This window comes from Canis lupus, chromosome 2 (genome assembly GCF_011100685.1).
Source record: "Canis lupus familiaris isolate Mischka breed German Shepherd chromosome 2, alternate assembly UU_Cfam_GSD_1.0, whole genome shotgun sequence".
Classification (NCBI taxonomy): Eukaryota; Metazoa; Chordata; class Mammalia; order Carnivora; family Canidae; genus Canis; species Canis lupus.
Window position 1 is genome coordinate 52,339,381 of NC_049223.1, and position 26,879 is coordinate 52,366,259.

Below are 26,879 nucleotides of genomic sequence, written 5' to 3' on the forward strand. Positions count from 1 at the left end.
GAATTGTATAGTAGAAAGTGCAAAATCTCTTTCACATGATGGCTTTTGTCATGTTGTGATGGAACACAGAATCAGGAAATTATTTGAAGGATAAAATACAACTGCCTAAACAGAGCCATACTTTCTTGCTATTCCTTGTTTACTGTTCTGTCCCTTTCCCTTAATCTTAACTGATGTCCATGCCTCCAACTTCTTGAAGAATGCAGTGGGGAGCATTGTTAGTCCTCCTACTTTCAGCCAAAATCTTAAATCAGCCATGCACATCTCAGTGTAACAATCAGACAAGTGTTCATTCATTTACAGCAAAAACTGACTGAGTGCCTCTCCAGTGCTTATACTGAAGCATAGGACCTCATGCTTTTGTTTCTACTTTGCAGATGGAAATTTTATGGAAGGGGAAGAAATCTTTCCATGGGCCCTTGAAATCACAGCTCAACCTGTCCTGGCCCTGACCATCAATGCTTAGGTGTCTGTAAGGCAATAAATGGTGTCTCTATACCAGAACAAATTTCCCTCAAGAAGTTCTCTTTCTGGAAAGGACAAGTGTTGTGGCCCTCCAGGACTGTTTGCTCTTTGTAGAACTGAATCGCTCACAACAGAGTTTTCATGACAAACAGGTCAAAGACCTAGTTTAGGTTTACACCAGCATTCCATAGCACCTCTGTCTCTACAGAACCTCAGGGTGAAAGTCAGCAGTTTCAAGGCTGTCTCTCTAATAGCTTTGGGCAAAGGGAAACAACTGCATTCCCCAGTGACCTGCACACATGTGTTTATGGTCATAGAAGCTGGGCTTAAAAAAAAAAAAAAAAGAAGCTGGGCTTGCCCCCGGAAGACATTTGTCAGAGTTTGCTCTAGTCGTGGTGTTTTATTTGTGCTGTTTTCCTTTGCCAAGAAATCATCTTCTTTAAAAAAAAAAAAAAAAAAAAAAGTAATCAGTAAGGGAAGGATAAGATACATAATTGTGAAGCTCTAACGATGATAATAGTAATGAGAATGATGCTGATGATAGCTAACCCTGTTTCACACTCACAGTGTAACAGGCATGTGCTCTCTGGGCTTTACACATTACTATTCAGAATGGTTCTCTTAACACATTTATGAAGTAAGATAATATTAGCATTTCTGATGGACTAATGAGGAAACTGAGGTAGATAACTTCACAATACTGAACCCAAACCTTGTAGCTAGTAGGTTATACATATAAAAATTAGTTCTCACCAAAATAAATTCTAAGCAATTTAAGCAGTTAGATGCACAACATGAGATCAGAGAAGAAATAACTAGAAGGGAGCTTTTAAAAATATGTTTATCATGTCTGACAATGTGATGTGTTTTCTAGGCATGCGTACAGGTAGAAGAAATCACGAATATATCCAAAGACCTATTTTTAACTTCTAAGTGTCTAAAAGTATATATATAATTAGGAAGCAGACTGTTTTTTAAAAGCCAAAAATATTCTTAATGATTAATGCCTTCAATATGTAAAGTGCTCATGCTTCAAAAAGAAAAACAGCAATACCCTGAAAGATAAATAGTCAAAGAATAGGAACAGACAATTCACAAAAGAAAAAATAAGCAGTCCTCGTACTATATGAAAAAGAATGATAACACTCTTATTTAGTTACTACTCTAGGTCAAGAACTGTGCTCAATACTTTCATTATCTTATTAAATCTTTAAAACAACTGTATATGATGCATGCCCAAGATCTCAAAGCCAGTAAGTAGCAAGACTGGAAATCCAAGTCTGACCAACTTCAAACCCATAACTTAACCATAAAGCTGTACACTTCATCAATGGTATGCTGGCACCAGCTCATGCCCACCCACTGGAGTCTACTGTATGTGCCTCTTCCAGCTCTCTTTGTACCCTTGTCTTGGTGGTAGCTTGATGAGAATATTGATACCACAGCAATCAGCATATGCTACAAATGTAGCCCCCTCGTAAAACTACTTGTTAAATATTTCTCGGCACATGGCTTACTGTCTCCCTAGAACTGAACATAGGAGCTTTAAGAATCATGTTCCAGGACCCAAACAGAGGAACTTTATCAAAGCACAAGTAATATTGCTGAACTGTTTTCCCAAATGTCAACCTTATCACTCAAATGTGAACTAAAATAAGTTAGAATACCACATTTGTCTACAAATTAGCAGATATTAAAAGAGAACAATGGTAAATCAAATCAAGATACCAAAGGCATGTAAGTTAGTTCAACCTGCATGGAAAAGCATCTGGTACTGTATCTCAAGGTTCTTTAAGAAGCTCATCTATTTCAATGTCATAATCTCATTCCTGGAAATCAGGAGGAAATTCTCAGTGCCACAGACAATGACCTGTGTGTAATGATGTTCATTTCACCATTGCTTAGTGTAAAACTTTGGAAACTGCAAACTACTTAAATAGCTAACAGTAGGACAACTGTTCAGCAGGTGTGCAGCAATCATGTGATGAGATGTAGTAAAGCTATCTAAAAAATGAAATTTTTAAAGATTTTATTTATTTATTCATTAGAGACACAGAGAGAGAGAGAGAGAGAGAGAGAGAGAGAGAGGCAGAGACACAGGCAGAGGGAGAAGCAGACTCCATGCAAGGAGCCCAATGCGGGAGTCAATCCCGGGATCACAACCTGAGCCAAAGGCAGATGCTCAACCACTGAGCCACCCAGGTGTCCCTAAAAAATGATTTTTCAATTCAAAAACATTATAAAATGATGTACAAAATGATCCATGTTACTCAAAATATGTTTTTCACCTACATACATCTTTTTGTTATATACCACAGCGAAGTTTTGCATGTTTCTTCATAGAAGTCCTGCATATATTTGATCATATCTGCATCTGTACCTAGAATGTGTGTACATATAGTACATATATTACAAATAATGTATGTGACATTGAGATATTTTTGCATATGTATATATACACAGATATATTTCTAAAATAAACAAATGGAAATGTATATCATGCTTACAGAATTAAAGTCTGAATATTATAAAAATATTAATTCTTCACAAGTCAATGTGCAAGTTTAATGAAATATAAAAAGAAATCTAAAATACATTTCCAATAGAATTTTTCATTTTTGGGCTTGATTAAATGATTCTGTAGTTCATCTGTAAAGTTAGGTGAGATGACAAATAATTCTCTTATTTAGGAGTTTTATTTTCCAGATTTCATAGAATGAGCATATATCACTTCTATATCTGAAAAAAACCTTAATAATAAATAATGATAATATAAATGTTTGATGCATATTAATAAGCACATAATGAAGTCTTTAGAATTGATATAGTCTTTCATGTCTGTGGACCTTGAGATGAGGACCATATAAGAAGAAGAAAGCAAGTACCACAAATCTCAAGGAGAGAGATCTTTTCTATCAGGGACCTGGGGAGTCAAGAAAGTCACTATTATCCATACCTGAGGTGACCATTTGAGCAACACACTATACTCAGGGCTTGAATCTGTTCACTTGAAGTTGAGATGGTGAGCCTTCTGCCCTCTGGGAAAGCTTATTATCACTCATTATTTGAAGCCCATTGGAAACACTCCAAATTTATTGAGGGTTAGCAGCTCCCACTCCTACAGAAATGATTTTTTTTTAGGTGTCTGCCTTTGCCCTTTCTTAGGGAAGGTGCTGCTTTCAGCTTTGAGAGGGTTAAAAATAAAATGCCTAATAATATATCATGAAAATAGTTAAAATCTTGAGAGCAGTGACAGTGGCCTTAGGATTCCTGTCTAGATTAGTTTATTTCCCCCTTGAGTAAACATTGAAACCAAATGCAAGTTTTGCAATAGAGGCAACCTTGTGTACAGGAAATAGCATGGAATCTGAAGTCCAAAGACCTGGTTTGAGTCACATCTCCCCCTCTGTCTAATGGGATGATGTGAAGTAAGCCAGTAAACTGTACATTTTTTTCACATCATTCACTCATTCAGTCAACCAGTATATATTGCTGCCCTACCACATATCAAGCACTGTCTCAGCACTAGAAATCAGTAGAGATAAAAAGCCCTTACCGATGCAGATCTTACATTTTAGTTGCAGACACAGACAGCACCATCAAAATAACCAAACAAGGATTCATATAACTGTAAGGTTGTTAAAACTGCTTGCAGAAAATTTAGGGTAGGGTAATAAATAGAACATGTAGGGAGGGAAGGGAGTGGATAGGAAGAGTTGTTTGATGACCTTGTCAGGAAAGCCTTTCTAAGGTTGTGATATTCAAGCAAAAAGTCAACCCAGGGAGCTAGCCCTGGAAAGACTAGGGGAGAGCCTTGAGGTAGAAGTACAAGTGCAAAGGCCCACAGCTGAGGAAGGAACATCTAGAAGGCTGGCATAGCTAGAGTGGGTAAGCAAAGGGAGAAGTTGGTAAGTGACAAGGTCAGACTGACCTCACCACAGAGTAGTCACAGAGATGAACCAGTGTGTGAGGATGGCTACAGGGGCCAAGACATTGTCTGTACTACCTCTGTTGACTAAGTAGGAGGAGTTCTTTGTTTGGACAGAAGGAAATTTAGCAGCTGAGATTTTCCTTGAGAGGTCTTGCCAACCCCAGTTCATTCGGGCATCAGTAGAGGCTACAGCATATTCCATACAAGGTGTTTGTTTTCTGTGCAGAACCCGTCTGGGTCAGCAGCTGGCCAGGACCAACAGCTGGTCCCTTCATGCAGTAGGCATTTGGCACACAGGGGTGTACTTTAGCCATTCAGACTTGGGATGTCACATACAGGAACAAATACCTGATGGCATAAGACTTTGCTGGGAAGCCTTTCACAATGCGTGGAATGGTATAAAGAAAATGTGTATGAGGACAGCTTCACTTCTGATTGTATGTGGCTGTAAATGGGCAACACTTATTATTTAACCTTTATTGTGCCCTTTCTAGCTGGGCTCAACTGCATGTCTTATATCTGATGTAATCTCTCATCTGCTTGACATTTGGAGAGTTATGATCAGTAGAGAATGATGTGGGAAACCAGTCTCAATCATAATCACCCTTTCCCACAGTCTAAAAGGGAGTAAGATTCACTTAGTTTAGCATTTGACAGCATAATGCAGGGTTCTCAGACTTGCCTCTCTTCCCAGACCGTCACCTCCCTTCTACTACTCTGCCATTAGTCTTGACCTTGCTGCTCTTTCTCTTGTCACTGCTACTCTGCCTACCTCTTCCTGCTGTCCCAGATCACACTGTACTTTCCTGGGGTCAATTCCTCTGTGCAGAAGTGTGGGAAGAGGAGGGAGAGGCCGCTCTGCTCAATCCGCAGGGTACTGTTGTCTCAATGTCATGATGTGGAAATACCTGCCTGTTTGCAGGATCTCCAGGCCACTGTGATCCGAGAGCACAGAACCTTTCCTAAGCCTTGGTCTCAGAGAGTGCATGGGAGACCTACAAAAGTTCAAGTGGACTTGAAAGCTTTTCAAATATGCTTTCCTGTTGTTAATCTGCACATTCATCTGCACATCTGGCTTGGAAAATCTCAAGCCACAAGATCAGCTCTGTTTAGGGTGACTGGTTTGCCACTGCAGTAAAGCCGAATACAAACATGGACGAAGAGGCTGCTGGTACCCATTTGTGATGATGATGGTACCTCATCAAAGTGGGAGGTGAAACGTTAGAATCCCTAGACACTTCAAGTACACCCAGCCTGGAGAAACCGTAACAAAACATAAAAGAAAGCCAGCATCGCCATTAGCCACTCATCCCCTCAAAGCCTCTGGTGCTGAGCCAGCAATTAAGACTGCCGATTTGTCTTCCAGGTCCCACTGATCTTCCCGGGAAGGAAATGGACAGCTGTCACACTCTGGCCCACTAAGCATTGGTTGCCAACTGGGAAAGTCATCAGAAAACTTCCTTGAAATGGTCATTGGGTAAGTCATTTGGATATTGCTCTCAGCTACATCTGTTCCTCATACTGAGAGTCAGTGTGTTGGTTTCCTAAGGGCTGGCTCTTAAATCTACCATATCTTGTTTTAATAATGAACACAATCAGATTTGTTTGGACTTTGGAAAATTATACCCCCTGAAGCCCCAATTTTTTCATGCAGGTAGAGTCTAATAAAACAATTTTTAGGGGTAGAATGAAAGGTCCAGAGATGGGCAGTGTTACAGTAAGGCCACATGCTTCCTGGTGGATAGTAGAAGCAAAAGAGCACAGCGTAGAGGCTGCCAGCATGGCCCTCCCCATGTGCTCACTGATTATGTAAAGTCCTCCCTCAAGAATTTTGTTTTTCATGTCAACAGCTTGTGGCTACTTCTCTCTCATTCTTCCACCTTGTTATTGTTTTCCTACAATTGTAGTCCCCTGCCCTGCAGTGAGGCCACCAAGAGTCTAAGCTCTGACTTTACAGGAGTAGAGGCCTCCGACCCCAATCCTTTAGATACTTCCTCTTGTTCCATTCACTCCAACAAATATTTACCAAAAGCCAGCTGGTATTAGCAGTGGGACTAACAAAAGTTAGTTAGTTTACCCCTGCTTCAGCGGATCTTAGAGTCTAGCAGGAGAAGGCAGACACATAGCAGGTAATGTTAATAGTTTCAGCACAGCATGTTAAGTGCTGAACTAGAAATCTGCCCCCTGTGGTGTGGGAGCCCAGAGAAGAGAGTGCCACAGCTCAGCCTGAAAGTTCAGGGAAGATTTCATGTCAGAGATTATGACTAAATCAGGTCTTGAGGGATAAGCAATATTAAAAGAAATGGGAAAGGTGTTCCAGATAGAGGAATGAGTATAGTTTAAGCCAGGGCAGAAAGTCATAAAATAGCATAGGGCCTGCAGAGAATCATAAATAGTTGATATTATTTAAGCATAAAGTGTGAGTCAAGAAGCAACAGGTGGTAAAGTTGAAGAGATTGGTAGGAAAGTGCCAGGCGCTGAGGACCTTGCAGGCCAGGCAAAATAACCTGAATTCTCTGCGTGGTATATAGTTTTTGAATGTATTGAAGTAGTGAACGATGTGGTCAGATGTAAATGTTAGATAATTTTTTAAATGTCTTGACATATGGCTTCCAGGGGAGTAATACTGAGTAATACTTCCAGGAGATGAGTTATGCAGTCCAGTGTAGAGATGATGAGTGGGCCTGGAGATAGAGGGTGAAATTGAGAAATTGTTGACATGGTGATTAATTGACTAGGTGTTGGAGAGGTAAGAAGGAAGGATACGTTGAAAGTAACTCGGGTTTCCACACCCTGGCAGGGTAGATAGTGGAGCTATCAGTTGGATTAGGTATATAAATGAATGTGTTTGGAGGTACATTTGCCATGTAAGAGGCAGTGGGAGTGCAAAGCACACAGGTACCGTTCATGGAAATTATCTCTGATAGTGATTTGCAAGCTAGTGTTAAAGATTTCAAGGAGAGGATTTTTAAGTCACAGAAGCAGCTTATCCTAGAAGTTTGCTAAGCTTTCTAAAAAGAAAAAACAAAGTAAAAATATGCAGAGATGAATCTCTGATTTGGAAATACTTCGAGTGCTGTTCTCCCCATGAACCCCTGCTCTCCCACATCCACCCCTTGATGTCCTTTAGTCACCATGTCGTTAGAAACGTAATGTAATGTAATGTCCTGTAAGTCCTAAGTTCCATTGACAGAACTATGAGAATTTAAAATATTCCTCTCCCAGGATGCCAGGGTGTCTCATTCGGGTAAGTGGCCAGCTCTTGGTTTTGGTTCAAGTCATAATCTCAAGGTGGTAGCATTGAGCCCCATAGCAGGCTCCACACTCAGTGGGGAGTCTGCTTGAGGATTCTCTCTATCTCTCAAATAATAAATAATCTTAAAAAAAAACCTCTCCCATTTTGGACTTTTCCGTTATGGTATTATGGAAAATTGGTCAGAATGCAGTTTCCTATCCTCTTTGTTGTAACTTCCATTTCTTTAAATCTTTCTGTTGTTCTGTCACTATCTACATCTATATCTATCTATTATATCTCGCTCAAGAATTAGAACTCACAAATTTCTGACACTATAGTAAAAATCGGTTGCATTTGCTTGTTTACAGAGGAAGTTCACTAGCGATAACCTTTTGTCCCTTTGGCCTTCTCTTCCTTCACAACTTCAGTTTTCCTTTGAAGATTTAAGTAATTCTGTTTGAAGCATAAAAATTATGCTTGACAAAGAAATACTAAGTTTTATTGCCAGAGGTGTGATTAGGCAGGTGGATGAACTACAGTAGCTGGATTTAAGTCAAGCTGCCCTTTGGACTAGCACTATGGAATGAAAATACAATGTAAGCCATAATACATAATCCTAAATTTTCTGGTGGTCACAATAAAAAAGTAAAAAGAAAGAGAATAATTAATTTTAAGTGTTTTATTTAACCCAATATATCCAAAATATTATCATGATTTCCACATTTAATCAGTACAAGTATTTATTAATAAGGCTGATTTTTTTATACAAAATGTTCTGTTTCTGGTATGTGTTTTCCACTTAGAGCACATTTCAGTTTAGATACTAAGTTTTCATCAGAAACCTGTGATCTGTATTAGCTGTCATGAAATTAAATTTGAAAAAGTACATTCGTTTACCCAAGGAATTATTATTTTTTTAAAGATTTTATTTATTTATTCATGAGAGACACACAGAGAGAGGAAGTGACAGGCAGAGGGAGAAGCAAGCTCCATGCAGGGAGCCCGATGTGGGACTCGATCCCGGGACTCCAGGATCACGACCTGGGCCGAAGGCAGGCGCTCAATCACTGAGCCACCCAGGTGTCCCCCAAGTTATTCTAAACCTATTTAAAATTTTATAGTTGCACACTGTGTTTTATGCTCGTGGCCACCCGTGACTCCTGTGTGGGGCAGAGTAGTGGTAGACTTTTTATCCTTCCTCTCATCCCAGTCTTCTGCATGCTGTACATGAACTTTAGGTAACTGAATATTTCTGGAAGATATTTATGTAAGTTTGCAAATCACCTGAGCCTTTGAGATCTCACCTGGTAGCTCTAGTTAATGGAGCTCTCAAACTGGCTCAGTCAGGCTCCAGAGGATCTTTAGAGGATGGAGAAGAGGTCATGAGATGGTGAAATAGAATAGAAAAGCATTTGATCAAGACAGGGAGGAAGGGTGTAGTAAGTGTCCTGTAAAATAAATTTCTGCCCATTTTAAAACATTAATTGTATTGGGAAAGATTTTTGTAATTTGAAAGTTGCCTTGAAGGTAAGTTTCAGACCTTAGAGAAGGTTTCTGCTGTTGTTTGTCAGCTTGGTCAGTCAGTTGCTAGTTTCACTTTAGGTCCAGATAAATGATTAGAAAATTTCACCAATTACTCTTTGTACTGAAAAAAAGAAAAAAAATTTGCTCCAATGTGATCCTCATTACACCCCAGAAAGTAAGAATTCTTCGTGTGATGAATGTAACCTAAGATTAAAGCTCATTACCTCCATACCAATGCATGTGCACACACATCACACACATACATGTGCACTCACATGTATATACTTAAGGACATGAGTGGCTTCAGAGCAGAAAGCTTCCCTGACAAAGACCAGTGGAAGTGTTGGAACTGCATCGAACGCTACATCAGAGCTTAGCAGTCAGAAGGATTGTTTCCTTGCCCTCAGATATTTTGAGTTTCTGGTATGGGTAGAGGAGTGAGAGGTGAAGAAGCAAGGAGTCCCTCCTTCCTTCTGCCTCTCATGCCATGGACTCCAGTGGTCTGAGCATGGCAAGAGTCTGTCCTAGATGCCCCCCCCACCGCCGACTGGGAGCCCACTTGTGGAGATGATGGGCGGGACAATTCTAGGCTGCTCCAGGTACCTCCTGACCTACCCCTCATCCTCCTCCATCATTTCTGCTCACCATCCTCCTTCTTTTGGTGATTATTTAGCAGACTTCTTGCCTTAGGAGTATTTTGACACATTCCAGGAAACATGGGCCTTTCATCTGTTTGACTTTTTGAGATGTTTTGGGCAAGCTCTGAGTCTGCTGTCTGCTTTCTTTTACCCCCTCCTCTAACTCATCATTTTCAATTTATTTTTTTAAGTTTGAGCTCATATTGCATTTAATGTTAACATTTAGATAAAAAACTCTCACAACATTTCATATTTTTATCTGAGCTTTTCCTGGGTCTGAACACCAGTCAGTTAAACTTAGTAACATTTATGAAATGCTTTGTTCTAGGGTCTTTGCTGGGTGCTTTGGTGTCAAACATACTATAAAACAACAGTCAGGTGGAGGGGAAGCAAATGAGAAAATGCTGGACTTTCTTCCATACACAAACCAGTGTGGGATGAACACTTAAACACATAATTCCTAAAAGACAAATTGGTAACACAGTATATATACATTTTTCTTTGCTCTCAAAAGTTGCTCTGGTGATCTGGTTATTTGCGTTCCGATCCTGTTAGACACCAAGTGAATATTTTATGAGACCAAAGCCAAAAATGAATGGAAATCACAAAAATATCTTGCCAGGTCTTCACCTTGGATCTCTGAGTGCTTTATCGTATAGTAACAATGTGGATTGAGGCTTCATTTTTAAGCATGTTATTAGATAAATTCACTAACTTATCTTTACCCCATTAGAAACGTGGACCCTGAGATTTCATATATATTACTCATAGAGAACTATTTTTCCATTAAATACCCACAAAAACCTGGGTGCGGGAAAGCAAGACCACTGAACATGTAATATAAGCAGGATTTCACATTAAATCAGAGATTGCTTGAGGATGGGTAGGTTGGAAATGGGGAACGGCGGGCTGGAGCCAAAGGAGAGGCAGGAGAGAAGAGAAATGAGGAGAGGCCTTCCTGGCTATGGAAACAAACCTGAGCCGTGAAACAGAGTCCAGAAGGAATATATATCCATTTAACCAGCCCCTGCCCCATGGTCTCTGCCACTCGTCTCTAAATTCCCTTCTCAAAAGTATCCATGTCTTCTTCTGGTGTGAGGCTTCTGTAAGAAGGTTATTTTTACCTTCTTATTTTTACCCTCCATGAGTCAGTTATTTCACCTTAAGTGACACACACAAGAGTTGCCAGTGCTTTGAAAGGGACATACAACTCCATGACTGTGAACTTTGCTACCTCTGGGCACCTAACTGACAATCCTTTCCTGATAAGAAATTACCACTGGTAGCTCACATGGCAATTAGAATAGGAGTCGAATAAAAGTAGGAAAGATGGGCAGCCCGGGTGGCTCAGCAGTTTAGCGCTGCCTTCAGTCCAGGGCATGATCCCAGAGACCTGGGATCGAGTCCCACGTCGGGCCCCTTGCATGGAGCCTGCTTCTCCCTCTGCCTGTGTCTCTGCCTCTCTCTCTCTCTCTCTCTCTCTCTCTGTCTCTCATGAATAAATAAGTAAAATCTTTAAAAAAAAGAAAAAGTTGGAGACAGTTTGGGGGCTGGGACTGACTTGTGAGATTCAAGGGTCTGAAAAAGGAGGAAATCTTTGGTGATGGACAACAGATATAGATGGGATTTCATCAGGACCTGATTTGCTACTGAGAGAAACAGAAGAATAAGTGATGTACTAGAGAACTGTGATGGTCTGTGATGCCCTTAAGGCAGCATCTATTCTAAAACATGAAGCCTAGGTTCCAGTGAGGCTTTTCGCCAGCTGTGTCATCCTGGGAAACTCACTTAGCCCTCTAAGCATCAGTATCTCCATCCACAAAATAAGAACATCAGCCAAGATCATGTTTTAGGTTCTTTCAACTCCAAAATTTTTTTCTACTTCTTACCTTTTATGTTTTTAGTACCTTGAGAGGAATAGTTAGAAAACTGTTCACTAAACTGTAAAAACTTGGATTTTCACCAATGATCCTTTCTATGGTAGGGGAGTGCCGAGAGGAAGGGAGTCCATGTTAACTTTGCAAATCCATTGTCTTATTTGATAATATAATAATTAGGAGAAATAGGCAGGAAATTCCAAATCTGTTACCTCGTTTGGTATTTACAACAAGGAGAAATGGGCAGAAAAGCTACCATATTTACCAGTGACATTAAACTCAGAGTTTAAATGAATTTTTTGCAGAGCTGCCTAATCAAAAGGGCTGGAACTATATTTCAGGTCTCCAGAACCCTGGGTTTGGGTACTGGTTGCATACTTGCCTATACTTTTTTGCATGATCTTTCCAGAAATGTCCAGAAACACAGGGGAGCTGCCTGAGTTGTGACATCCCCAAATGATGTCAGAAGAAGGACTCAGCTTCTCACATCATCTACACTTTTCTTTGGTCAGCCTGTAACTGTCTTTTAGCCAGTGGCCTCCCAAATAGGATGAAGACACCCCAGGCAGGCACAAATGATGTTTTAGGGTACAGAGGGTGAAATATTAAGAAAAATTCTATTACATTCCTTTTGTGTCACTCTTACAATTTATTTTTGTGTATTTTATAAGATTTATTAGCACAAATCATCATCATAAATAGCACATGTGATACAATTCATAAATGGGGCCATATGTTTTACTGATTAAATCCATGATTAAAATATTTGGAGACTGTATTTTAGAAAACAGAAGGAAGGGTATAGAGGATGAAGGAAGCCATATGGCCGTTCATAGGGGTCCCTCTTTTTCTCCTCCCTTCTAATGACTTTGGCTGGGAGGTGGGCAGGGGTGTAGTAAAGGGCAGGTTCAATCAGAATCTTGAAGAAAATCCAGAAAAGTAGACTAACGAATGGAACTGCTCTGGCCGAACTGGGGCAGCTGGTCACATGCTCCCCACCAGCACAAAGATCTCTGTCTCTCTCACACACTACAGCCCTTTGTCCGTCAGAATCCACAGTTCCGTTCAGCTGTTCTTGCTGTCACTTGCCTCCTGTCTTTCTAGTCTGGTAGGCAATAAATGTCAAGCCTAACTTCACAAGCCTTTAAAAGAAACAGTTGAGAGGGAGAAAAATATATGTCCAGATCAATGAGCCTCCGGGTCTCTTCTAATGGGAAAACAAAGTCCAACCTACCCAGAGAAGAGGACTTGGGAATTTTGACATTCTTTATACTTAGAAAGGAGTTGACAACTGATTGCTCATGTTCTCCAAAGATCCTTACACTCTGCTGGGAAGATGATAAAATAGGGAGGGAATGCTCTGAGGAGGAAGAAGACTGGTGCCTTTCACCTTTGGGTGAGTGTCCCTAGGATTATTGAATCGTTAATGTAGGAAAAAGAGGAATGGCATGTCATGTTAAATAACTAAATGAGCAACTCTTACTATAATGGCAAGCAAGAGGCCATCTCTTAGGGCCCATATTTGGGACTGTGTCAAGGGGAAAGAGAGCTGTAGGTGGGGTGGAATGGTGCCTTTATGTATAAAAGAAAAAAATACAGCACCGAAGGAGTCCACCCGAGGATCAAGGTCACAAGTGTGCCTATGGCACGAAACTGCTCTCTGCACTCATTATTGTCTGTAGACGGTAAAGGCACCATGTCATTGTTCCGGCATTTTATTGCCAGCAGGGACCGCAGACACTGTCTCACGACAGCTTGGTGGGTATGACAGGCTGGCTGGGACGGAATCTGGAGCTTTCCAAGTCTGAGCTTTCTGTCTTTAAAGTGAGTAGCGCTTACTCTGTCTGAGGGGGTCAGGGGAGGCCAGGTCTTTCGCTTCTTGGTGTTTCTGTCACTATGTTCCTTGGACAGACTCAATTTCCTTTTATAGAGAAAATCCATTTGTGAGAGAATTCTGAGAACATTCCTTTCTCCTTGGGGACGCAGTCTGATTAAAGAGGTAAGACACTAGTGTGAAATTATCAATATAAAGCAACATGTGAACCAAGACACAACAAGTGGTAATTTCCATAAGCACCATTACGTTCCTTGGGGACAGGAGAAAGCTCTCTCACCTTGCAGGTAAATAAAGGAGCAAAGGAAGCCCTCATGGCCGCTGTCTGGTAGCCTCCTCTGCTTTCCTTCATTCTGCTGGCCATCTTTGGCTCCAGGGCCTGGATCCCAGAGGCCTAGAAATGAGACGAGTGGGATAGAGTTCATAGCTTAGCAGTGGCGGGAAGCTGTAGCTTCTAAGTCTCCCTTCCCAGCTTAGAGCCTGCACCGGGCATTCATCAGTGGCCTGTACGGAGTCGCAGAGGGAGGGACAGAGGCAAGGGAACATGGCAAACACAAAAACTGGCGACATGTGTTGATGAAGAGAACCAAATACTGACCGTCACAAATGATCATTATTGTTGTGTTATTTAAATAAAAATGAGGTTGGTTAACAAGCAGCCATGCCTAGCCGAAGGAGACGAATGCTGTTCTCTTCCTTAATAAATCCGCTGCCGTAGTGAGAGTGGTTCAGAATAAACTATTTAGAATAATTCTCTTCCATGTTCTTCTGGTAAGGAGATTTGAAAAAGCCAACCTTAACAATCACTGTGGTGGCAGTCTAACTAAAATACCACAATACATGGTATAATAAAAATCATGTTTTTTTTTTTCTTTTCTTAGACTTTGTATGTACATGCTCTTCCAAAAGTGTAAAGGTCTTATAACTGGGGGGGGAAAAAAAAGACTGAAAACACCAAAACTTTCCAAACTTTATACTGTCTGAAAATCTGAGACACGGAACTTATTCCTACTACACCGTGGGTTTTTACATTAACATAGCCTAAGTCAACTAGAATTCTGAGAACTTGAAAAACAATGAGAAGTAGTCAGTTGCTTGTTGTTATGTTACCTTGTTTGGCTCTGATTGTAGACATTTATGAAGGTTTCATTATTACCTCCCCCACCTTTTTCTTTTTGCTGGATTAGATTAGATGAGACTATAGATTCCATTTCTGTTCCTTTTTAATGTTTATCTTCAATTTTTTTTGTACACACACTTAACTATAAAATGTCATCAAAGTCTGAATTTTATTTATCCTTACCTTCCTCCCAAATCAAGCAAGAAACTTGTCTACTAAACAACTTCTACTTACTACCCTTGATTTTATTATCATTAGTAGTAATAGTAGTTACTAAAGTCTTTTTTAACAGTTAACTATACTAACGGTTCCAATCAATATAGCTTTGTGACAGATTGTTCTAAAACTCAGTGACATAAAGAACCAAATTCAGTATTATGCTCATGGAAGGAATGAGTTAGGAATTGGAGCAGGGCAAATTAGAGACAGCGTGTCATTGTTTCACACTGCTTAAAGCCTCCTTTGAAAATCTGGCTGTTGGCTGGGGGCCTCAGTTTCTCCCTTTGTTTTCTTTTCCATGTGGCTTCTCCGTGTAGGCTAGTGTGGGCTTCCCCACAACATGGTAGCTGGGTTCCCAGGGCAAGTCCCCAAGAGAGAGGTTAGCCATGCAGAAGCCCTGTCACCTACCCTCAGAAGTCACACATTGCCACTTTCACTGTGTCCTGCTCATTAGGCAGCCACAAAGTCTCCTCAGCTTCAAGGGCAGGGACAATAGACTCAGTCTCTCGGTGGAGGTGTGGCAGGGTTCTCCAATAGCAAGGGCCCGAAGTGTTGCTATGACCATACTTGAAAGATGCAGTCTGTCCCACTCATATATTTTGTGAATTTCCACCGGTGTCTTTATTCTTTACATTTCATGTCTGTCTCCTGGGTTTCTTTTTCTGTGATTAGTAGTTTATCAGCAACACTTACAAATATTGGGTCAAATGTTTTAGACTTTTGTTGATAATAAAATTTACATTGGCAATATTTTCATTAGCACTTTGAAAATATCATCCTATTGCTTTTTCTCCCCCTCTTACAGTACTTTTTATTGTAGTAAAATACACTTAACATAAAATTTAGTATGTTAATCATGTTTAAGTGTACAGTTCGGTGGTATTAAGTACATTTAAATTGTTGTGTGACCATCACCACCATCCAGTTCCAGAATGCTAGAACTCTACCCATTAAATAACAACTTCCAATCACCTTTCCCACAGCCACTGACAATCACCATTCTACTTTCTGTGTCTATGATTTTAACTATTGGAAGTATCTCATGTAAGTGGAATCACATAGTACTTGCCCTTTTTGTGACTGGCTTATTTCACTTAGTATAACATCCTCAAGATTCATCCATGTTTATCATGTATCAGAATTTCCTTCCTTTTTTTTTCCCTTCCTTTTTAAGACTAAATAATATTCTATTGTATGCATTTATCACATTGCGTTTATCCATTGAGGGATGCCTGGATTATTTCCATTTTTTCAGTATTGTAAATAATGCTGCTGTGAACACAGATGTATAAATATCTCTTTGAGACCCTGCTTTCAATTTTTTTAAACTTTATTTCTTTACATTTTTATTTATTTTTTTTTAGAGAGAGAGAGAGAAAGCACATGAGCAGGGGGGAAGGGCAGAGTGAGAGGGCAAGAATCTCAAACAGACTCCCCACTGAGTGCAGAGCCCAACATGGGGCCCAATGTGGGGCTCGATCTCACGACCCTGAGATCATAACCTGAGCCAAAATCAAGAGTCAGGCGCTTAACTGACTGAGCCTCCTAGGAGCCCCATCAGTTTTTTGAATACATACTCAGAAGTGGAATTGCTAGACCATATGGTAAATTTGTTTAGGAACTGCTATACTCTTTTCTACAGAGGCTGTACCATTACATTTCTGCAGAGTGGGAATACTTCCCCTGGAAGTTGGCAAGCCTTTTACAGGCCAGGTTTCCAAAATAGTTGAATAGACATATTCTATCAGGGCCATTGTTGTCTGAGTGGAGAGAGAGAGACTTATCATTTTTCTGAATCCAGTCTTCCCAGAATCCGTCTATCCCATTGCTTCTAAACATCTATTGTTGCTGATAGAAATCTGCTTTTATTCTGATTGTCATCTATCTTCTCTATATGGTAACATGGTACTTTTTTTTTTTTTCCTCATTATACTTGACATAAAATATCAAGTCAATTTTTGGGTCTGTATTTATTTATCTCAGTCTTATGCATACACTTTAAATCTGAAAAAGCAAGTATTTTTTTAATTCTGGATAATATCTTTTGCCATTTCCCTATTGAGTATTGTTCTTCTGTCATCCTTTCTCTATTCCCTTTTCCTGGGGCCTCCGTTGGATATATTGTATCCCCTATATCTCTCAAGCACTTTTACATTTTTAAATCTATTTTTTCTCTCTGTACTGTGCTGTGGATCAGTTCCTTAGAACTATGCTTTAATTTACTAATTCTCTGTTTGACTGTCTCTAGTATCTTAAGGAAGAGGTGTTCTCACTTTCTTCGAGCATCCTTTGTATACTAATTTTAAGCTCATGTTCAGATGGCCATACTGTCTTTGTCTCTTTGTCCTTAGGTAAACTCATCTCCTAACTGCTAACTTTGTTGGCATCTGTAGTCAGTCCTCTTACATATAGAATGTCGGCAGGCTCATCTCAAGCAGCCACATATATTTTCTTCTTCCCTTTTGACAACCCTCCAGCACTGACTATAGGTTTTGTGGTTGACTCTGCTCTTTTCCTCAAGACTCAGAATTCAGATTCAGGCCTGCTCTTGGATATCCGGGGTACAAGGCTGGAAAATATTGAAAATAATTGTACCTCCGATCCCTAAGCTGGTAAACAGCTCAGTGCAGTTGCTGGCATGGAGGCTCCATTTCTCCATCCTGTCTCCCCATGCACATGGCATACTAGAAGCTTTATCTGAAGATAATGCCAGCAAATAGTGTTATTTTAGTCTCCTTTACAGGAGAGGCCAATCCACCCCAGCCTCTGATTTTAGGAGGTAAGCTGGGCTTCAGTTTTATATCCCTCAGCCTTACATAAAACAGTTTTAATTTCCAGTGTCCCCCAAGCATCAAAATCCACAGTGCCCTCTGCCAGTCCAGACCTAGAGCACCCAAGGTCCCCAGACCAATGTCTCTCAACTTCAACTGATGATTCACCTCATCTTTTCACTACTTAATGGATGTCCCTCTTCTGTTGTTTGAAAATGTCTGTCTTATTTTTTAAATCATACCCATGTGTTTTAAATTTTTTCCCTCTTTTAAAAAATCTGCCATTGTTAGATGTATGGAAGATTTGGGGTGTTTAAAATTGTAAATTTGCAATGCTGTCCTAACTGGAAATATGAATTTCTCTTCATTACTCTGTCCTAATTCATTAAATAACACTTAAGATAATACAAGTATTAAAGCAGAGAAGAAAGGATGAAGGTTGTACAAGCAGTATAAAGCCCAACATCTCACTTACTCTTTTGTAATAGCTGAGGTAGAAAAAAAATTGCACAGCATTCTTTACATTAATTGGAGAATTATATAATTTGTGTTGCATGCCCAGGAGAGCCCAATGACATGATGAGAGTCCTGTCTCACTAGTTCTTCTTTGGGGGACACTCACTTTGGTAGTAGGCATTTTCCTATATAGCAAATGGTTTTAATCTTTATACTGTACTTAGGGGTATTCTATTTCTATGGCCTTCCTATTGTAAATTATATAAGCAGAATAGGCAAAATGGCAGAGAATGAGTATATTCTTAGGTGCTGACAGGAAAATTTTTCTCAATGTAGGAAATACTGAATATTCAGAGTTTTCTCTCCTATTTCTTTAAAACTCAAGTGGAAAGCCAGTACTATGCATTGTTGCTTAGTATGAAAATGAGGTCCTCTTTTTTTCAATTTTTAAATGATACATAAATGGAATTTTAAGAAATCAGATGATTAAACAACTTGTAGATTGAAAGTGTCTCTCTCACCCCAAGCAGCTTTTCTTCTCTTCAGAAGCCACACTTTTTTCCACATAAATAAATGTATGGCATCCACATTTCTATACCTGCTTTTCACTTCTTAACCATATACTTGGAGATTTTTTTCAGTATCAACATACATAGATTGACTTTTTTAATAGCTGGAGAGCATTCTAAGGGTGTACTATAATTTAATCTGTCCCTTATTTATAGGAATTTAGGCTTTTTCTAGACTTTTGCTACTGCAAATCATTATGCAGTGAATATCCTTGTAGATATGGTTTTGCTCACTAATGCTAATTTATTGAGAAATGTTGAGCCAAACTGCTCTCCACTGAGGTTACATCAAAATAAATCTTTAAAAACAAATGTACCATTTTCCTAAACTGAAAACACTTAAAATTTAGCACGTTTATTTCAGTCTACAATTCTATATCCACATTCAAGTTTGTAGCTGACCATACTTTTTTACATGAGGGCAATTTATGATTGGTAGTTAGATATTTTGCAAACAACTTATTTTATTAAAAAATAAAATATTGTTCAAACTTGCACATTTTGATGACAAATTTTGGGGAAATGATCAGAAATAGGATTAATCTTCGGAATACATTTGTCTTATACTTTGGGTACTTAGCCAGTCCCTGGTCTCATTGTCTATTTTTATGTTTATATATTTTAGAACTTTAAATATATTATGCAGACAGGATAGTTACTTGACAAAAATGTTTCCACTTTGGGAAGGCTCAGAATGCCTTCATCACTCACACCCCTCTTTGGAGGATCCCTTCTCCACATAATCCCTGTCATCCTGGTCTCAGCTGTTTTCATGGAGGCTGAACACTAACCTAGGTGAGGTGGGACAGTATCCTGTGAAGACTCTTGAATCAGCAGCTCCATCAACAGCAGTGTCCTAATCAGGTCCTCACTCAGGAAGGTCAAATGAAGGACTCTCATAGGAGTCATCAAGAGTAGCAGGTAACTCTAAAAACAGAAGAGATAAGTCTCTGGGCAATGGAGAGGGTAGCATCAGCTAAGGCTGATGGAAGCTAGTCATAGGGTCACTGGGGCTCTGACATCTGAATAACTCTTTAGTCCCTGTTGGCCCAGCTGGGCAGCTCAAGGTTTTTTCCTATTGTCCTTTAATGTACTCAGTAAATAAAGTAACTTAAACATAACTTATGCTACTTGCAGCCTGAAAAGAACTGACACAATACTCTTAGCAAATAGTAAAACAGGAACATGTTTGTTTAGTCATTTAACAAATGGCAGCTGTAGGCCTGGGATGTACAAGGTGCTGGGGATCCAGTGATCAAGACAGGACAAAGGTATCCGCTATCATGGAAATTAGGCTTTTATGGGAAAGGCAGTAAAAAAATGAGTAAAAAATGTAGCCGAGTGGTAAGTGCTATGCAAAGAAGTAGAAGGTGGTGATGGGACAGTAACCTAGTGAATGTTTTTGGAATCGAGAGATCAGATAAATCTCCTTGAAGAAGTTACCCCTAAGCTGAGACCCAAATGACAAGAGCAGTTCATTTGACAGCGAGGGGAAGAGAGACCAGCTAACAGAAAAGCCCTAAGGTAATAGTGTATATATTAGAGAAACAGAATGACAGTGCAGTAGGGGAGAAGCTTTTGTAACAGGAGGTTGGAAAGGCAGGTTGGGATTAGATCACGTACAGCTTTGCATGCCCCAGTAATAATATTCTAACTTGATGAGAAGCCATGTGAAGATTATAACTGGGGGGCCGATACGGTATGATGCATGTTTTTAAAAGTTCACTCTGTGGTGCATTACTAAGGGGATGGTAATAGTGAAGGCAGCTACCACAGTAATCTTGATGCAAAATGATGGCATCTTAGGGTAGAGTGGATGCGCTGTAGGTGGAGAAATATTTAGAATCTGGAATGTGCTTCATATGAGAGAATCTTTAAGACCTGCTGATAGATTAGCTGAGGGGGATGAGTCATGAATGAAAAAAAATTAGGAGAAAATGCACATTAAACTCTAAGTTTTCCTAAGCATTTTAAATGAAAGAATGTTATTTTCTTTTTCCACTTCCTCACCAAGTCCCATTGAGAACTCAGTAGCAAATGGATTGAACCCACTGTTAAGCACTATTTTCCTAGTCTTAGCTTTCTGAATCACAAAGAAAAGATTCTAGTAGTTGAGTATGTTGCAGTTTAGAAAGCACTTTATCATGTCTCAGGTATCTGGAAAATTTCTATTCTGTATAACTTATATCCCATGGACTCCAAAGTGGTAGAAGTGGAACTGGTGAAGGCAGAGAGTTGGTTCCTAAAGGTCTAGGGCAAATCTGGGGGCATTTCCATAACTAAGATAATATGAGTTCCTCTACTCTCTCATATTGCACTATATTGGATTAATTGTGTTACCTCTCCTCCCGTATCCTGTGAGGACAATATAGGACAAGGCCCAAGTGCATTTGTTCACCACATTTATATGTATTTGGTGGTGTTGAATGAGTAAGCAAACATGCAGATGAATGAATGAATGAATGAATGAATGAATGAATAAGTAAGTAAATAAATGAATCCTGATACCTATCCCTTGGTTGGCTCTTATAACATAAGTTCTCTAACACTGTCTTTTGGCTCATCTAAGATTGGCTCTTTGCCACAAATAGCTTTTTCGGCTACTGGTTCTAGGTCTGGGTTTCTATATAGTTCACCCATTTTCAGACCCTCCCTTTTATTTAACTGCTCTACTCTTTTCTGCCTACATGATAGTAGATTACTATATAGGATGGACATCCCCATAGAATGTTTGAAAATCCTTTTTTAAGATAGGAGAAAGTTATTTCTCAGAAACTTCTCAGGATAAACTCCCTAAATTCTGTAATCATTGATGTATTGGGGTGGGGAATGTACCAGTCTACTTCTGATGTTATATAAGGCTCTACAAAGTCCCTTTAAGCTTCAGAGTTGATCAGAAGCCATTATGTTCTATTTGGGGACCTAGATATCATATTTTAAAATAGCTTCCCACAGAGCAATTCAGAGGAGAGTACAATGTATCATTTAGGTACCAAATATTGACTATTTCTACAATGAAACAGTACAGAGAGTTCCCTTTATGTTTATCCTTTTATTGCAAATTGGCACAACCTGGTCAAGAATTCTCTGTGGTAGAAGGATATCTGCCAATAAATGAGTCTGTTGAAAGGCACACACCAAACCCAGCATCATAGGCCAACCCTGACCACAGCTGAGTGGTGTGAAGAGGGCTGACAGCCGCATGGTCACCACCCAGGCTGGAGAGCAAGGCAGTGTGAAGTGTTAATAGAAAAATCTGACTTTCTTTACTTCCAGTAACGATGAGCAAAACCAAAATGGAGCTTTCCCTGGTAAGTTTTAAAAGACAATTCCCATTTCAGAATGGAAATACTTACTAGGCTTTTACACTTTGATGTCTTTTTACATATTTCTTTCTGTACAAGAAATGTCTTTTTATAAGCTTATGTTTGCTTGAGAATGATTACTTGTTTCTATTGTAGTTAATCAGCTGATTTCCAATTAGCAATAATCCTGCCTTGGACAAACCTCATTGGCTATGATACTGCCACTGTGCAAAGCTACTCAATTGGTTTCCTATAGCTGCCCTAACAATATGCCCTACAGTGAGTGGCTGAAGCAACAAAAATTTGTTGTCTCATAGTTCTGGAGGCTAGAAGTCCAATATCAAGGTATATTGCAGGGTTAGTTCCTTCTGAGAACCGTGAGAGAAAATTTATTTCATGCTCTTGCCCAGCTTCTGGTGGTTTGCTGCCAATCTTGGGCATTGCTTGGATTACAGATGTGTCACCCTAATCTCTGCCTTCATTTTCACATGGCATTTCCCTGTGTGCTTGTCTCTTTGTTCAAACTGGACCTATAATAAAGACATAGTCATATTAGGGCCCACCCTTATGACTTCATCTTAACTAATGACATCTGCAGTGAATCCTACCTCCAAATAAGGTCACATTCAATCCTGGGGGATGGGATCGCAACATAAGAATTTTGGGGAGACAGAATTCAACCCATAACAGTCATCAAATACTGTGCTGCACCATTCTGAAGGATTGGGTCTGTGTCTTATGACCTCTGAGCTCAAGCACAGCAACTTAAACTGTGTAAACATTCAATAAATTATAGTTGAATGCCTTAGAATTGTGGTACAAGAGCCCCTCAACAGATCCCTGTGACCTAGAGCCAGAAAGTACTAGGAGAAGTATTGCTACAACTGAATTTCCTTTTTAAAGCCAACGCCTTTTATTTGTACAACTCGTGGTTGATCAGAAAGGTTTCAGATTCCAAACGAATCTTCATTTTCTAATGGAAATAAAGTAGGACCAAGTAATTTCGAAGGCAAATCTAAGAAAAAAAAAATGGAATGAAGTAGATCATGACCAGCTGGAGAAATCTTTTGGAGATTATGGAGACCTAAGACATCTCTACTGTCTACCAGCTTTAAATTGATAAAACAGTGACACAATAAATTGATAGGTGAAATTAAGAAAAAAAAAAAAACTAAAACAGAAAAGCCAAACAGCTTTGTTATGATGGGCAAACACTCTGTGGCCACCAGGGACATGTAGGAAGAATCCAGTGGAAACTATTTCTTAGGTTAAAATCAAGGTGCTATCTCTTAATCTGCCTTCCCACACGGGAGAGGTTGGTGCTACTGAGCAGACTGTCAGGATGGGGATTGCAGACTTGGTTCCACCAGGACAGCAACAGGAAAAAGAGTAATGAAATTTGACTGCTAGGCCACGTTGTAACTTTCATGGGCTCTTGGGTACTTTGGTCTTTGTAGGCCCCTTCTTTCAAAACAAAGGCAAAAATCAAAAATTCTATTTCATAACTGTGTTGGCATTGGTATATTAATAGTACCTATTAACACATTATTTTTGACCTCAGAGGTCATTTTTTTTCCTTCTCATTTCAAAAGCAATTAAAACATTTCCATAGCCCCTAAAAGCATTTTCAGCCCTAGGCACTGTGCCCTCCGTGCATGACTAAGGGACACGTCTACCCTCCCTGGCCACACCAGAGGGGCCTCTGGAAGATAGGCCTTGGACCTCAGTCCAGGTATATGATGTACATGATGGCTGAGAAGAGAAGAATGTCCATGGCTTCTCATAACCTCTTCCATGAGGCAGGCAGTGAAGACACGGGTGTAGCCTATTTACTGCCTGTTAAGCCAGTAGCCCCTCCCACCAGCAAGTGAGGTGCAGGGGGAGCGGTGGACCCCACCCATCTCCATCAGCGTAGGCCCCATTCTGTCCACTTCTGTAGGCTACAGGATTAGTCCTCATTTCTCCTGTTCTGCTCTCTCACTCCTGCCCTCTCCACCTAGAAATCAAAGAAGCAGCAGAGGCACCGAGGGCAGCTCAGGTGGCTGTCAGTAGCAGGGGCAGTGGAAAGGAAGGTTCCCCTGGAATCTTTCAAAAGGGCATCAGTTGGGAGAGTGGAAAGTGAAAGGGAAGACAAATCTCATTTGTGAAGATTAATCTGTTCCAAGCAAAGGGCTGTCATGTTGAATTTGCTGTCATGTTTCATTCTAAGGACAATACTGCCCTGCCCGGAGGCATCCTCATGGCCTCTTGCAGAGGAAGGAAAGAGGCCTGTTAAGTGGCAAAGTCTAGATTCGAGGTTAGGTTTGCTGGGCTCTCAAGCCCAGATGTGGTATTTCACTGTCTACATTTTAGTTGACAGTTCGGTTCAAGAAAATTTATAATGGAGGTCGGATAGTGTGAGGAGGAGGAAACATTTTTTAAAGATTCCCACGCACGGGAGGGTGGCTTTTGCAAATTGACTCAGAAGATTTAAGTATCACAATGTGTATCTTTGCAGGTTCATTCATTTTACCCACAATCCACCAATAGCACCTTTGTGACATGCCATTGACATCTAGTAAAAATTCAGCAGCGCCTGTGAGTCTGGTGATTGTCATAACCTACTCTCAGAGTAGGTTATTAGGTTTATAATCTACTAAATAGCTGGATTAAGGAAAAGCCCTGGTTTCCACTGCAGGACCATGATCCTCTTTAAATTGTTTTTTATTTAAATACTAATACCTTTGCTTCAAAAAAAGCTGATCTGATACTTAACATAGCTTTACAGTAACAAACACTTAAATATATTGCCTGGCTTTATGAATTCAATTAAGATCTCCTTGAGTGCATCACTGCTTTTGTTATAAAAAAGAAAAAAAAACCTTCACAAGCCCTCTTTTCTCCAATATTCTATTTGTCTGTTATTTAGACCTCAAAAAAACAGGTGCCAGATAAACCTTCTTCGATGCCATGATTAACTGGTTACTAAGCACAGAGTTACTACATGTAATTTCATCAAATTTTATTATTTGGTTTTCTTTGTAAATAGCTTTACTAATCTTAAAGAATTCCTTCCAAGCTCTTTTTCTTTCTTTTATTTTTTTAAAGGTTTATTTATTTATTTATGAGAGAGAGAGAGAGAGAGAGAGAGAGAGAGAGAAAGAGAGGCAGAGACACAGGCAGAGGGAGAAGCAGGCTCCATGCCAGGAGCCCAACGCGGGACTCGATCCCGGGACTCCAGGATCGTGCCCTGGGCCAAAGGCAGGCGCGAAACAGCTGAGCCACCCAGGGATCCCCTTCTTTCTTTTAAAAACATAAGTTAAATGATTTGCCTTGGTGTGAGATACAGGTCACAGATGTCCTTTCCCCCCAGCCCTTCCTTTTTTTTTTTCTACCATAAATCACAATTTTCTTATTCTAGGGGTGAAAATACCCATAAGAGCTCTGTAAAGAATTTCATTTTCCTTAAAAGTGATGTCATTCAGGATATGCCAGTACTTGCCAACATAGATCTCAACAGGAAAGAATTTTAAAATTAACCTGTGAAATAATGCCAAGATGTGAAGAATATCTTGCAGAAGGAAGGATTGTCTCAACATTATAGAGGGGTGGTCTCTTCATTCTGACCTTCAGAAACTATCATGTGAAACACACCTCCTCTCCTCCTCCCTTCTGTAACCTGGCTTGTCACTTGCTCAGTAGAAAGAAGTTCCCTGCCCAAGTCAGGCAGAGCTCATTAGACACTGCATATGCCATAACCATTCCCCACCCTTCCCCAGAGGTGTTATACATCCTCTCTACCATTATCCCTGGGATGCTTTCTACTTACCAGTCCAATTCAGTTGCACGAATATTTCTACAAGTATTATAAACTATTCCCACACATTTGTGCTTTTTATCAGTTTGTCTTTAGAGATTTTCTTTAGCATGAATAACAAATCTAGCCTTTTCTCTAAAATAGGATTAAATATATAACATGATAATATAATAATATAATATTGTGGTATTATAATTTATAATAAGAACTGTATATTTGGTCTTCATCCCATTTCTGGTACAAGCTCCTAAAACCCTTGGGCTTGCCTAACTAGTAACAATACACTATTGTGTCTTTGAAAGTTGGCAAGAGAGTAGATCTTAAAAGTTCTCATCACAAGAGAAAAAGTTTGTAACTATATGACGTGATCGGTGTTAACGAAATTTATTGTAGTAATCACTTCACTACACCATGTATGTATACACACACACACACTCATATATAAACTATATATATAGTTTGAATCATTATGTCATACACCTTAAATTAGTACAATGTTATATGTCAATGATATCTCAATAAAACTGGAAGGAAATTTTTAAGAAGAGCAATGGGAGCATCTTTTGTTTATAATATTTGGTCTCTTGGTTCCTGAAATAGCTGCAGGAGATAAAGGTGAAAGGAATGTCTTACTACTCATAACAAGCCCCTCTACCACATTTGAGTTTGTGTTGAAGAGGTGACTTGGGAAGCCCCCAAGGATGGGGCTGATGGATAGGGGAACTAACCATGGTGAGAAAGTTGGAGCTTTAAAGCCTGCCCCTCAACCTCTGGGGACAGGAGGAAGGTTGAAGGTTGAATCAATCAAATAATGGCCAGAAATGTAACCATCCAGGCCTATGTAATGAAGCTTTCATAAAAACCCAGAAGGTTGGGGTTAGGAGAGCTCGTGGGTTGCTGGGAGAGTGGCACACCCAGAATGGCATGGAAGCTCTGCAACCCTTTCCACATACTTTGCCTCCTGCATTTCTTCCATCTGGCTGTTCTTGAGTTCATTCTTTTTATAATGATGCATGTATGATAGGAATATAAGTAGGTATTCACTTAGATCTATAAATAATCTCAATGACAACACAAATCTAACTCTGGTTTTCTTTTTTTTTAAATTTTTATTTATTTATGATAGTCACAGAGAGAGA

At 39.8% G+C, this 26,879-nt stretch overlaps 1 long non-coding RNA gene and 1 pseudogene across 4 annotated transcripts in view; one reads left to right on the forward strand and one right to left on the reverse strand.

Moving 5' to 3' along the window:
* Positions 1 to 26,879, forward strand: part of LOC111092486 — a 491,589-nt gene that overhangs the window by 427,373 nt on the left and 37,337 nt on the right. For all 4 annotated transcript variants that reach the window (XR_005355617.1, XR_005355615.1, XR_005355616.1 and 1 more), the window contains one exon: positions 5,763 to 5,873. This is a non-coding gene — a long non-coding RNA (uncharacterized LOC111092486). The remainder of the gene's footprint in view (positions 1 to 5,762; positions 5,874 to 26,879) is intronic.
* Positions 22,060 to 22,180, reverse strand: LOC119870591 (annotated as a pseudogene).